The sequence below is a fragment of the Protopterus annectens genome, chromosome 7.part0 (genome assembly GCF_019279795.1).
Source record: "Protopterus annectens isolate FY-2018-M chromosome 7.part0, PAN1.0, whole genome shotgun sequence".
Classification (NCBI taxonomy): Eukaryota; Metazoa; Chordata; order Ceratodontiformes; family Protopteridae; genus Protopterus; species Protopterus annectens.
This window is the reverse complement of record NC_056739.1, coordinates 401,162,801-401,177,895: the sequence shown is the minus strand read 5'-3', so window position 1 is coordinate 401,177,895 and position 15,095 is coordinate 401,162,801. Positions and strand designations below refer to the sequence as shown.

The 15,095-nt window shown below is 38.5% G+C and overlaps 1 protein-coding gene across 1 annotated transcript in view; it reads right to left on the bottom strand.

The window, feature by feature from the left end:
• RAP1A (RAP1A, member of RAS oncogene family) overlaps positions 1-15,095 on the bottom strand; it is a gene marked incomplete in the record, with an annotated part of 951,057 nt that overhangs the window by 517,215 nt on the left and 418,747 nt on the right. The window contains 1 exon segment of the mRNA XM_044076989.1: positions 30-140.

Here is a 15,095-nt window from a genome sequence, read left to right as displayed (position 1 = left end):
CCATTTTCCCATTCCTTGATGGTACTTGCCTTAGTGATCATTCAGCTACTGAGAATGATTTAAGCCAAACCGTTTGTGGTCAGATTCAGTGCAACAGTCTTTCTTTGCCCTTTCATGCAAAATTCTTCGTTCTGAAAGGTCTGTGAGAGGGAAATAAGGACAAAAAAAAAATTACAACTACATTTAAACTCAGCTTCTCAAAGTCTCAATTTTTAGAACTATATAGGTTTAACTTAAGTCTCAGAAGTCAAACATATTCAACTGACATCAGTTTACAAAATATGTGTAGCACACTGCTATAGTGAAATTTTCCAGGAAGTTTTGTACCCAAATCATTCTCTGCATGCCTCAAACTACTCCACTGTGTCATGAAACATCAGTACTTTTACTGCTCAAGCACATAACACAAGAGGGAAACAATACCTGAGGGGAACCTGGAATTTTGCAACTCACTCGTTTCTTTCAAAGAATTTCTTAAAAATTCAGTTTTGATCATTATTATAAAATGTTACGTTGCTATCCATATTCAGCAACGTTTGTAACACACAAGAAAATATTGGTAGTGATCTTCAAATGCAGAAAGATACTTTGGTAAGGATAACGAAACATCACAGCGATGAACATTTACTGGCACAAGTATCTTTTCAAATACAGGGAATCCCCAGCCAGGGTTCATAGTCAAGTTTAATAAAATGATCACAATAAATGTAGCAGATGGGTGCATGGGAAACTGGTCTTCAGTTCACTAACATGGGATTCAATGCATCATGTTTTCATCAGTCTGTATATGGGTGTTTTCTAAAAAGTCAAAGAAGTAAGCCATGGTGATATCCTTTGCCTATTGTTCCAGTCACCAAAATGAAATTCTGTTGCATAGTAAGTTTCTGCAGGTTTCTCTTGACATAGCCTTCTTTCAGTGAAACCATGCACTGTTTTGGGTCTACAGCCCCACTGACCAAGCACTTCCAGAAATTACAAAAATTATTTCCTTCGAACATCAATTTGTTGAGCTTTTTCCCTTTCAAATGACATCGGTTTTCACTGCCCTTGGCACGGATTTTAAATATTTGCACATATTCTGTAAACTTTTCAAGCACTTTAACATACCTCCATAGAGCTTTCTACCTACCAACCTATTGCAATATTCCCCCCACTCTCTTACATACTAGACAGAAGCATCAATCAAATCCCAATGTTTCTGCTAGACAAACAATTTACCTCTCACAACATGGCTTCTGGCCTTATCACAGCACTGAAGCTGCCCTACTACACTTTCTGGACATAGTTAACCAAACAAGAAATATAGGTAACACTGTCTCCACCCTATTTCTATCCTTGAAAGGCATTTGATACCATATCTCACCCACTTCTCCTCAATGAGGTCTTAAGACTAAGCAGGACCCACCACATAATGGTTCACCAATTACCTCAACAAACGTGCACAATACATCAAACAGCAGTATTCCTACTTTACTCATCTGTCAGCGCAAACAGGAAAGCTCTTGTTTAAAATATTCATAAACAGCATGCTAACCAATACGAAAATGACTATGTTGACGACTCTGCTTTTATTTGTTCAGACCCAATACTATACCAACTACAAATGATCACCCTAGATGCAGTTTCCTCTACTGAGATCTGGCTAGAATAATCTCAACTCTTCCTAAATCCCAAAAAAACGAAATTAATAACATTTACCTCAAATAACATCCTACTAACTAGCACTACAGTAAATAGTCTCACCTACAGATTTACTATTCTAACTAGAACAGAACAAGTCACCCATAAAAAGTTACTGAGCGTCATCATAGATGACCAACTTAAATTTAACCAGCACATCAATGCTGTTGTCAAAATGCCAGTTAGGGCAATTTTACAAAGCCAGACCATATCACACTGACCAGAGCAGGAAAGTAACTAACATCCCTCTTATTTCCAAGTCTACTGTATGCATCTACAGTTGGCACAGACTTTTAAAGCTGCAATAATAAAACAAGCCTGAACAGTGCTATAATAAAGTAGAGTTGCATCCAGCTTCAAAAACTGAACTCGCTACAACCCGTCACACCAGATTATTACATACTCAGCTCAGAATGCCATATAAAACACATCAACCATCAGTTGGTTTGTGTCTTTCGGCTTTTCCCGGTTAGGGGTCACCACAGCAGAAATCCGGTCCGCTAATGATTGGCAGTTGATTTGTACGTACCGGCTTGCCAGGCGTGATGCACAACCTTCATAGCAAAATTATACAAACCGAAATAGAATCATTGATCAATTGACCAATGCCCAACAGAATCTGAAAAACTCAACTCAAATGAGGACCATTTATACTCTAAGCATAAGTAAAATATAGAACAGCAATCCCTCCACATCAAAACTACATCTAAATCACATTAGTATATACAACTGTTCTGAACCACCAGGATAAAAATTCTCAAGATTTCCTCCTCTTACTTAAATAAACCATTTCTTCCCAACTTTTTCTTTTTTTTTTTTTTAACATATTACTGAAGTGAACTTACTGCACTCCTTCCAGAAATTCCTTGCAGTTCATATACAAGCATGAATATAAACATGAATTACATTACTTCAGCTCCCATAATTTTGATACTTTCTACTTCTTAGTGACATTTATACGGATAATTTCCTGCTCCAGTGATGTTCTGTAATGTGCACCAATGTCACATCTTACTACAGTTACTCTGACATGATAGTTCCTCTTTACTCCATTTTAATGAATGCCATTATCTTCTGAAAACTGTTTAAAAGTTTGTTGTATTGCACATCTACTATTTCTTGGAGCTTTTCTCCTCAGGCCTCTACTGAAAATGGACAATGTAACCCAGTCAGACTTTCCCAGAAAACAAAAGCAAATAAATACTGTAACCTTTCAAAGAATTTCTTAAGCATTCAGTTTTTATCTTTACTACAAAATATAATGTTGATGTCAGTATGTTAAATTTCTGCATGCGAGTGCATTATGTTTTTGTATAAGCACTTACTGACATTTCAGGTGTCTGAAGACAGGCAAACTGCCAACTCACTTACTGTGTTAACACATGATTAAAGGAACCAATTCTCTCTCTCTCCCACTCCTGTGGAAAGGAATACTTACCTGCCCTGATCCAGCATTCAGGAGCCTTCTCCTTCCACCACAACTTGTTAAAAGAGTTAAAAAGTAGCATTAGAGGTTTTCCAAGACTTCTAGATTGAATTTGATCCAATTTTAATGTCCTGTCAATCTTTAATTTTCTGGTGTTTTTATGACTTGGGTGAAGCCCCTCTTCATCATCAGCACTTCAAAGTGTAGACGTTAAGTACTTCCGCTCTTCAACAGGTGAGCCAATGTTTCATGAATACCTCAAGTGTCCAGATTTTTACCTCATATTTTTGGTCTTTTTCTCATAAAAGTTGTGGTTTTCTGATATGTTACTGAGTACTGAAGTCAACAAATGCTGATGTACATTCGTTTCGGACTTCACATCCTTCCCAAAATGCATGCGAAGACAAATCCTGTTATGTTACCAACATTCTACGTTTATAAGAGCAAATCAATCTCTGTTCCTATTTCTGGGCTGTTGCTATATGCTATAGGCTATATGAAGCTGGGTCAAAAAAAAATGAAAAAACATGGCCAAAAGGAAAAGCTGCAGATAATGCAAGGTGATGTCATAAACATGATTAAAACTTAAGGTAATCAGAACAGATTAAGAATTTATAAAAAGCTGACAAGCAGAAGAGCTAGCAGTACACAAACAAAATATACAAGTATAACAATGTAGGAATGGGTATATGTACATATATCTATACAGATGTATGCACATGTAAAAGGGTATATGTACATATATCTATACAGATGTATGCACATATAAAAACTGATCACACAAGATAAAAACAGGATATGTATGCTAAAAAAAGTGACAAAAACGGGCCACTAATTATTTTAGTAACTTTGGGTGTTCTGGATAATGGTAAGATGAAAAGGGCGTTTAAGGGGTCTCACAAGCAGTTCAGTTTATAGTGTGGAGTGCTGCCATTAGAATACAGATTACAAACTGGGGTATAGGAAAACGTTTGGTTAGGGGTTGGACAAAGAGGAGTTGAAGTGAGTTAACAGGTTCGATTTGAGATTACTTCCACTCTCGTTTGCACATAGTACCTGCTGCTTCTGGAGCCAAGTTCTGAAATCGGGCCCCACTGTAAAAGAAAAGAAGAATCTGCCTGTTAATTATGTAGATCTCACACATGATGAATTGTGGCAGACATCGGAAGGTAAAATATATTTTGTCTACCCTCAGCCTCTTTTCCAACTAGCTGAATTATTCAAACAGTATACCTCACAAAAAAGATCTCAAGTCTCAGTCCCCTTAACTATTCTGATTTAGAATCCCTGTCCCTCTATTTCACACTATTCACAACAAAACAATGTCTGAACTCTAACTAAATACTGGTGATGAAGCAAACACAGCTCTAGATCACAGCAACATCAGCTTGGGCTAGGTTCTACATATTCCAGAAGAGGCTGCCCTTATAGATCAGATTACACTCCCCATCCAGTCATCCATACTGGTTTTAATAGTTGTTAGGGAAGTAAACTTAATCCTTTGATATGTGAGGAAAATATTCTTAATGGGGGCTACAGTATCCTAACAGTACTAGGTGATGTGGCTGAGATTCTCAATGGTCTCCTTGGTTGAAAGCTTAAGAACCTACGAGTTTATTCTTTTACACTTTGGGGGAGATGGCATATGTCATGCCAATCAAGGAATGGTTAGAGTTACTCAGGCAAGTGAGAGCCATAACATATCAATGGCCTCAAGTGTAATCATCAGAGGTGGCATAAAGACTTGGATGGAAGGGGGTCGGGTCCATTCAGGAAGTAGAGAATGTGCCACAAGATAGTGGACATTCGGCAATCTTTTCAAGGAAATGGGGGGGTGGCATTTATACAGTACAGTCAGATATCAACGCTAACTGCCAATTATGTATCAGTTGGACACAGTGCATCTGCCAAATAAGTTGATGTACATCTATGCAGAGCTGAAGGCTGGACTGGCTAGGTTAAAGGCTAAACTGCAAGTATGACAGAGGTGCTTGCTAGAAGGGGAGAGAGATGAGAATCTCTCCTTTTTTGTGGCAGAAGGTAGGATTGGTAAGGGAGTTCAAAGATAACTGGGAAGGACACAGGATTCAAAGTTAATCCTCCCACAGAACTGGTGGCTTCAAGAAGGTCTGAAAATGTACCAGTCTCCTTTTGGCAGACTGTAAAGCAGCACAAGAAAAGAAATGAAATGATTAAAACTTAAAATTGTTATTGGAAATGTATGCAAGTGATGCAGGACCAAACTGACAGAGCTGTAAACTCTGTAGTGCTTAGGTCTCAATCATTTGAACATAGTCGCCTGGAAGATACAGCCTTGGGCACATGTCCTCAAGCAACTGTCCAAACATTTATCTATCTGTTTAAAAATCCTTAACAAAAAACATATGTCTATGACTATTTTAGTCCAGTGTGTGTGTGTGTGTGTGTGTGTGTGTGTGTGTGTGTGTGTGTGTGTGTGTGTGTGTGTGTGTGTATATATGTATATATATATATATATATATATATATATATATATATATATATATATATATATATATATATATATATATATATATATATATATGGGGGGTTGTGGATGGATACACATACATTATCTCTCTCTCTCTCGCTATATATATATATATATATATATATATATATATATACACACATACACACACAGTTTTATATATATATATATATATATATATACATATATATACACACATTTTATATATATATATATATATATATATATATATATATATATATATATATATACACACACACACACACATACATATACACACACAGACACTAATAATTCTTGATCAAATAATGTAATACAATATAAATACACACATATATATATATATATATATGCATATATATATATATATATATATATATATATATATATATATATATATATATATATATATATATATATATATTTATATATATATATGCATATATATATATATATGCATATATATATATATGCATATATATATATATGCATATATATATATATATATATATATATATATATATATATATATATATATAAACACCTTTTTTTTAATAATTCTTAAGTAATGTAATAGAAAATCAATGTAAATAAGTAAAAGGTGTTGGTTGCTGATTTGCAAAGTCTGTTACAATGATGCTGAAACAATGAAATATGTAATGGACTTGTTATTTGTCTTTGCTGACCAAAAAAAAAAATTCTGCGGAGGCATGGGGAGAAAAGTTTCACATTTCAGTTACACATGATGTGCACTGATAAATGTGGAATAAAACATCTATACATGAGCTTATTTATATGATTTTTAAATAATTTGTTTAAATGCACAAAGAATTTAAAAAAAAAGACAAATTAAAATATGTTGGCTAATTACTGAATAGAAAATTAAACTATTAAACAAAAGGCAAAGAAAGAAAAATAAATGCACAAACATACAAGTCTGATAACTATCAGAAGTGAAGTCTTTGATACTTTGAAGGACTGTTTGATAGTCACTGCAGAGGTGTTCTCAGCCTCAGACAAAATATCTGCCTACAATTAGGCAAGGAAAGCTGTCAGAAAACCAACAGCTGCCTAATCTCACCTCACATACAATGCAGAATGCTTCTAATGACTTGGCATCTACTCCCAGAGACTCAAGACAAGCAATAGGGAAGGTAACTAAGCAACTTGGACATCAGAGCCAATGGATAGTTAGTGTCACATGACTGAGTAAAACAGTCATTGCTGATTTCTAATTGTACACAGTTACGCTGACTTGACTTTGGAGTTACTCTTCACTGCTATCAAAACCTTACTTCCTGTACTCCTGACACAGTTAATAGCATATAATGGCAGATAATTACCAAGAAATCTAGCAGAAGATTCACCAACCGTGAAATCAAGAAAGTAGGCAACATCCATTAGGAGCAATTTTAGGATACTTGTGAAAGAACCTTTTTGCTTATCTTTACTTAGTTACATCTGTCACTGTATTTACATAAAGCTACAGGGGGGAAAAAAAGTGTCTCATTTTGCTTTTCAACATTGTTCTTTTCTGAAACGGAAAGTTATTTCAAATGCTTGCGACTTCCAATTTACACACCACACAATCAACATCTGAATACTTAAAACATGCAATACAAGGATTCTACAAAGAAATAAAGAAAATAAATCGGGTTACCACACCCAGCATGTAACATTACAATAAAAATAAATAGTGTCAAAACTTAAGCAAATATCAGGTACAGAGACTGTAGGTAGTCTAGCATTTTCTTAACCAATGCCGATTGAATTTTTCATGAATTTCCCTATGAAGAGTTATTCCTGGTAAGTACGAGAATCTACCTCGAATTAAAAAAAATTTCTCAACTTCAACTGTGATCAGCCTAATTAATCTTGCAGTACAGAAAAGCATGAAAAAGTAATAATTTTCACACTGCAATTAGAATTGCTAAAATGTTATAACAGCAATGCACATATATACATAAATCTAAGGGCAAAACAAGTAGCAACAAATCACCTGACAATATTATGTTTTTGTAAAGTGGCAGGAAACCCGAACTTCTATCGAAACCCACATAGGCACAGGAAGGAAAAGAAAATTCTGCAGAGAAAACATCCAGTCCAAGAACCAAACAAAACAATGAGCACTTCAAGGCATCAGTGCTAACAACTAGAAAATTACTAACATTTATCACCCATTTAGAATACAGAGAGAATAAATCAGGAGCAGAAGAGCAGCCAAACTCCAAAATGATGCACTAAGGCAAATATGATGTACTGAAAGAAGTCTTCAACGGACTTAGTAAGTCTTCAAACTACACGCGAAGCACTGACCACCACAGTGGATTCCCCAACACTAAAGTGTGCCTCACTAACCAAGCAAAGACCAACTTTCCATTCAAATGAACTTCCCACAAAAAAAAAAAAAAAAAAATACGCTCTTGGAATTTGAGACATTTCTACTGCTTAGGTCATTTTCCTCCAAGTCTTATTTACATAAGCAAAATCAGGAATGACCTAGAACACCACACTGCTGAACCGTAGCTTTTACAAACTGCAATAATTATCAACCTATAAAGCAGTGGCAATAACTTAAAGAACATGGCAAAACAAGCAAAATGTGCTGTTTGCAAGCCATCTCCATTAAAAAAAAAGAAAATTAAGACCATCATTAATGCATGATGGTGACAACAGCTGTGTGTGTGTGTGTGTGTGTGTGTGTGTGTGTGTGTGTGTGTGCACGCCAATGGTCAGTCCTTATCAAGGGCTAGCTTTTTACCAGTAATCTAGCAACATTTCCAACTAAACAACTGCCTCTACTATACAAACAAAAGCTAGAATACCTGCCATTGATTCTCAACAGGCAGAAGCTGCAAAAGCAATGCTCTAAAGGTTTGGCCTATATTACCAGTTAAAATCTCCTGTACCTCATATGTCAAGAAACATACTTTAACCAAGGTCCAAACATGAAAGTATGCATTCTTCTCAAATGAGACCATCATGCAACAATCCCTGAGGCACGGTCTAGCTCCTAATACAAAACGTGACCCCTGCACCTCCCTCAGACAGTGCTTTGAGATGACATGCTGGTGTAGGAGTGCAGTATGTCAATGCAGGCTGGGAGCAGTCTGCTAAAACCAAAATTAGGGCAGAGGCAGCCCGACATATCCTATCTGCTGATCTCACAACACTATCTGGCGAACTGCTTACTCAACAATAAGCCAATGAACACTTTCAAAATGAGGTTGCAGGCAAATGCAGTGCTACAATTTGCTTCTGCTGCACTTATTCTATGAAACAATTTGACTGTCACAAACAGTGCCACTCTGCTACTGTCAAGAGTTCCACATGAAGAGTTTCCATTTTTAGTAAAGCTTATGTTTTTTTTTTATATACACAAACTTACTCAAACAAGCCCCTTTCTAAAATGTTTTACAAGATATTTGCTGTACAGCACAGGACATTGACTGCATTAGTCAGTTTTGTACCACACTTTCTGCATGCAGAGCAAACCACAGCTTGATCCTTTATTCTCATAATTATTTTATTTAAACTTGTTTGCCAGAATAGAGCACTGATCCAAATGAACTCATTTCCGTTTCATCCTGGGTACGAAATGCACAAACATCAGTTAGAAATGTACATTATAAAAGCAAAAAAAAAAAATCAAACAATGTGATAAATGCAACAATGGCAATACCAAAAAAAAAATTATGACAAATGGGGTTTTATGGACTGGTGGTTGGGATTGTAGAATGGTATTAAAAATAGAAAGAGAAAAAATTATAATATACCTATCATGATAAATATGGAAGGGAACAGGGGTGTTGTAAAATACTGGTAACAACCCCAATTTTTTTTCTGGAAAAGAATGACAAGAAATTGACACAAAAGAAAATGTTCTACTTGTGGGGCAACAGGACATAATGCAAAAAAAATTATTTGAAGTGTTACAAATGTAACAAACCAGACGTTTATGGGTGAATTGCAAAAAAGAGTATGGAAAAAGAAAGATAAGAAAAATAACAAATCGAATAAACTTTATAAGTAGTAGAAACAGAAGAAAAATTGGTACTATTATTATCGCAACCAGATTTCAAACAACTTCATAATACGTTAAGTACCGATACATCTTCACAGCTGTCCAGTTTCTAAAAAAAAGTGTCTCATTACTTAGGACTGAAATGCAAACAACTGACTGTTTTCGGTCAGTTGTTTATAACCAGGAGCTCAAGCTGTCACAATTTCAGGACAAACGAGTCTTCTGCTTTGTGTTGACGTGCACTGGTAAAACAATCTGAGAGGCTTCATGTTTTTCATCTTTAAAAAACTGTAACAGTTGTGAAAATACCCAAGCACCGAAAAATGTACAAAACTGAAAATAGATAAGATACGTGGGACTTTGCTGAACCAGGGTATGTTACGCAAAATGTTTACCACCAAACTAAGATGCAGCATTGCAAACAGTTATTTTCTCCTAAAACTCGCTATTTGAAATTGGGTTTACGACATCCCACACCCCTTCCTGAATAGCCACAGCTCAGGTAAAACTCTTCCTATTGCTTTACGATGAAGAGAGCAGCATTTTGCCCTCAACAAAAGAGTGCACAGCTAGCTGCAGTCTTGTGGTCATGAAGAGTCCGTCAATACTTAACAGTTAAAGAGTAAACATAACCTCTCAACTGTACCCTATTATGAGCAGTGCTCCTTATTAAAAAAGTCCATCCATATTCACTCTGCTGTGAAATACGTTATATCCTAAAACCTGCTTTACAAATATCCATGGAAAAAATAATGAATCACTTTCAACCAGCAGAACGTTTTCCAAGTATAAAAGTAAGTAAAGTACAGTTTTGTACCTACCATAAATGTAGATGTTAGAGTGTATACACTGCTGCAGTCATTACACTTGGGTTATCCCTGCCATCAGGTGGTTATCCAGTCGGCCCTAGTTCCAATGTCTTGGTCCGGCGTCGGTTGCTGTCGCCTCCTCCCTAACATCATTTCGACAGGGGTATGTAAGATGCAGCAGACGCCATTTTCTTCAGTTTTTCTTGCCCCAGATGTCAGGTGCCCCCAAATAGGTAGGCAATTCAAATTGCTAGTAAAACATACATAAGAAAAGCAAACAACAACTTTCAGTTACCAGCAAATACTCCCCATAGGTAGTAAAGGGTAGAAGTCATAGGTACGTACCAGCAAGTAAGAGAGGAAGGAGGGAGGGTAACCTGGACTGCAGCAGTGTATACACTCGAACATCTACATTTATGGTAGGTACAAAACTGTACTATGTTCATCGTGTGACACTGCTGCAGTCATTACACTTGGGTTGAATCCCAAAGATGAGGTAGGGTGGCTGGTTCTATAAGACATTAGGGGTGGCTATAAGGCGCTGCAGCACAGCAGTGGCGAAGCCAGCTCTGGATTTGGAGTATAAAGGCAAATGGTAATGCTTGGGGAAGGTATGCACAACTCCATGTTGCTGCTTCCAAAATATCCTTGGTAGGTACTCCTCTGAGGTAGGCAGTTGAAGTGGCTGTTGCCCTGGTGGAGTGAGATCTAATGCTGCTAGGTACAGGTTTCCCTTGGTGTTTATTGCAGAAACGTATACAGTGTCCTATCCATTTTGAAATAGTCTGTTTTGAAATGGCTTTTCCCTGTGCTCCTGCAGCATATGCTACCAATAATTGCTCAGATTTTCTGAAAGCTTTGGTTTTGTCCAAGTAGAAGCATAACTGCCTGTGAATGTCCAAAGAATGCAGTAGTCTCTCCCCTTTATTCTGTGGTTTTGGATAAAAAGTTGGCTAGTTTGGTTTACAGCCACACTTGATATCACCTTTGGCATAAACGTAGGGTTAGTTCTTAAAGACACCCTGTCCTGGTGGAAAATGAGGAAAGGTTCCACTGCCATTAGTGCCTGTAATTCTGAAACTCTTCGTGCGGATGTTATTGCCAGTAGCAGAGCAGTTTTCCAAGAGATATATTTTAATTCTGCTGTGTTAGCTGGCTCAAAAGGAGGTAAAGTTATTTTCCAAAACAAAGTTGAGGTCCCAGGTTGGAGTAGGTGCTCTATGAGGCAGTCTTATGTTTTTAGCCCCTCTGAGGTACTGTTTTAGCAAAGGATTAGAGAAAATTGGTGGATCCGTGTTGTAATGAGCAGAGATGGCAGAGGCGTGGATCTTGATGGATGAAAAGGAGAGGCCCTTGTCCAGCATCTCAGTTAAATATTGTAGTATCTGAGGAATGTTTGGGAAAAGAGGGTCAAGGCTGTGAGCCTGGTTCCAGGCACAGAATCTCTTCCATTTATCCGAATAGGCTTTCCTGGTACTAGGCCTTCTGGCCTCCAGAATGACATCCATAACGGCTTTGGAGAGAGGCATCGCTTGCTTGACTAAGGAATTTTCCATGCAGCTAGGTTTAAGGTCTTTAGCTGGCTGTGAAGTATCTGATTGTTGTGCTGAGTCAGCAGATGTGGGATTTGAGGCAAAATCCAGGGTGGTTCTTGTGCTAAGTTCTTTAAGATTGGGTACCAGTGCTGGCGTGGCCAGTCTGGTGCAATCAGGATCATCTTTGGCTCTTCTTGCCTGGCTTTTAGGAGTACCTTTGGAAGAAGAGGTAGAGGTGGGAAAGCATATACTTGCAGGTTTTTCCAGCTGAATGAGAGGGCATCCACTTTCCATGCAAGTCCTTGTGCAGAATTTCTGTAGCTGGCAGTTCACTGGAGATGCAAACAGATCCATGTCCGGGCTCCACCATTTCTGCGTTATCATTCTGAATATTTGTGGATTCAATTCTCATTCGTGGGGATCCATGATGTTTCTGCTTAAGTCGTCTGCCGGTGTGTTTTTCTCTCCTGGCAGGAATTGTGCTTGCAGATGAACTTGGTAGTCTAGAGCTGTGTTCCACAAAGTCATGACTTGTCTGCAGAGGGGGTAGGAGTGTGTGCCCCCTTGCTTGTTTATGTACCACATAACTGTGGTGTTGTCTGTCTTTAGTAATAGTTGTCCTGGATGCAGCAGGTCCTTGAAAGCTATAAGGGCATTTTGTACAGCTAGCATCTCTTTTTGATTGATGTGAAGATGCCTTTGTTCTGCGGGCAACTCGCCCTGAATACATTTTCCTGCCATGTGTGCTCCCCAGGCGTAATCCGATGCATCTGTTGTCAGTGTTTGCCTGGCTGTGGGTTGAGTAAAAGGCTGTCCCTTGTTGAGGTGACAAGCTTGAGCCCACCATCGAAACTCCTGTTGAAGGCAAGGAATTAGTGGTATAACTGTTTCCAAACAGTGACAGTGTTGAGACCATACACTCTTTAGGTACCATTGTAGTTTCCTCATATGCAGTCTGGCATATGGAATTAGTAGTATGCAAGATGCCATGTAACCCAAGGCCTGCAGAATTTTTCTTGCAGGGAGTTGGGTCTTTGTTGCCATCAATTGAAAGTATTGAGTCAGTTGTCCTTGCTTGTCTGGTGTGAGATAAGCCATCTGGGCCATTGTGTTCAAGCTGGCACACAGGAATATTATCTCTTGTGAGGGCACTAGTTTTGATTTCTTTTCGTTTACTGTGTACCCCAGGCAACTTAACTTTTTTACGAACGCCAGATGCTTTAGAAGAATGTCCTTGCTCTCTGCTTGAATCAGGCAATCGTCCAGGTACGGATAAATTTGAATTACTTTGTCTGCAAAATGCAATTACTGGTGCCAGGCACTTTGTGAAGACCCTGGGCACAGTAGATAAGCCAAAGGGCACTGCACAGAATTGATGGTGCATTGAACCAGCTATGACTCCGAGGTATCTTCTGCAGTTTTGTCTGATAGGGACATGAAGGTTTGCCTCCTTGAGGTCCAAAGTCACGAGCCAAGCCTTCTTGCCCTGCATGGGAAGAAGCTGCTGAAGTGTCAACATTTTGAATTTCAGAACATCCAGGTAAGTGTTTAGAGAAGAAAGATCCAGAATGGGCCTCCAGGCTTTGTCCTTTCTGGGAACCAGAAAGAGTCTTGAATAAAATCCTTGTCCTTGCTTCTCTGGTGGTACCTTGTGAATAGCTCTCATCTCCAGGAGTGCTGTAATTTGTTTTTGAGCCTCTGCCCATTGATTTGGTGGCAGATTTGGCATTCCTTTTAACCTTGGCAGAGTGTGAAAGTGGAACCTGTAACCTTGAGATACAATGTTGAGAACCCATTTGTCTTTGGTGATCTAATGCCAATTGTGATAGAGAAGTGCCAGCTTTCCTCCTAAGGGGTCTGCCAAGAGAGCTGTTTGGCAGCTCTAGTGGGAAGTCATTGAGGCTGCTTTTTATATGGTTGGGGCCCGTCTTCCCCTTCCTTCTGGCCTGGTGCACCACATTGTCGAGGTCTGTAAGGACCTTGTGGTTGACCTCTACCTCTTGGACGTCTGTATCTGCCCCTTTGAGGTCTGTCTGTAACTAGAAAGGACCAATTCTTTGTTGGCCAATTTCTGCTAAATCAAGGAGGCTGAACCTGTAAGAATTCCTTCACCGTTTGCATAGAATTTGCCTTATCCTCCATTTTCTTTAATACCTCTTCTGCCGTAACTCCAAACACATCCCGCTGCAAAGATGCATCCAATAATTTTGCTTTAACATGATCTGGTAAAGTATGTTATTTTAACCAAGCATGTTTTCTAATGACAGAGCCTGTAACTGCTGCTCTACAGGAGGCCTCTAAAGAATCAAAACCACATTGCAAAGTACGTTTTCCCACTTGTTCAGTTGCATGCAATAAATCTTGCACTTCTTTAAAATTAGGAGGATCTGAATCTGGAAGCATTTTTTGTTTCAACTGAGACATCAAAAATTGCTGATATTTTAGCAGGTGAAACTAGCAATTTAAGGCTCTCATTGCTAAAGTAGCAGACGTATATACTTTCTTTCCCCATCTGTCTAATGCTCTGGAATCTCTCTCAGAGAGAAATGGGTTTTTTGCTGATGAGGCCTTAATCCCTTTGGGTCCCTGAGAAATAGTTTCAGGGTCAGCAAAAGGGCTTTTATACAGAAATTTGTGAGAGTCAGGGACTCTGTAATATCTGTCAGGTTTAACTGGGGCTGGAGGTAAGGAGTCAGGATTTAAGCTGGATTCAGTAAACACATCATCCACAATATCTAACACTGGCGGAATAGCAAGGGGTCTGTGTTGAGGTAATAAAAGGAAGTCTGAGCCTTTTCTTGGATTCTGAGTAATCCTGGCCTTCCCAATGGAAATGCTCCCTCATGGTATGTAAGGTTTCCCCAAGAGAGTAGTCCTCAGGCGGAGAGGCTGATGGAATTGATTCCTCAGCATCAGAATCCTCATAAGGGGGTAAAGAATATCCTAGGTCTGAGGACGAATCTGAAGAAATGGACAGCTGGTCGGATGAGTCGTAGTCTACATCCTTTCTGGGCCTTTTATCAGGAGGGGGATGGGACCACCTGATTGGGGTGATTAGGTCTTCGGTCATTTTGAGCATTTGTTTCTTAGACATGGAGGCCTGTCCTGGAGA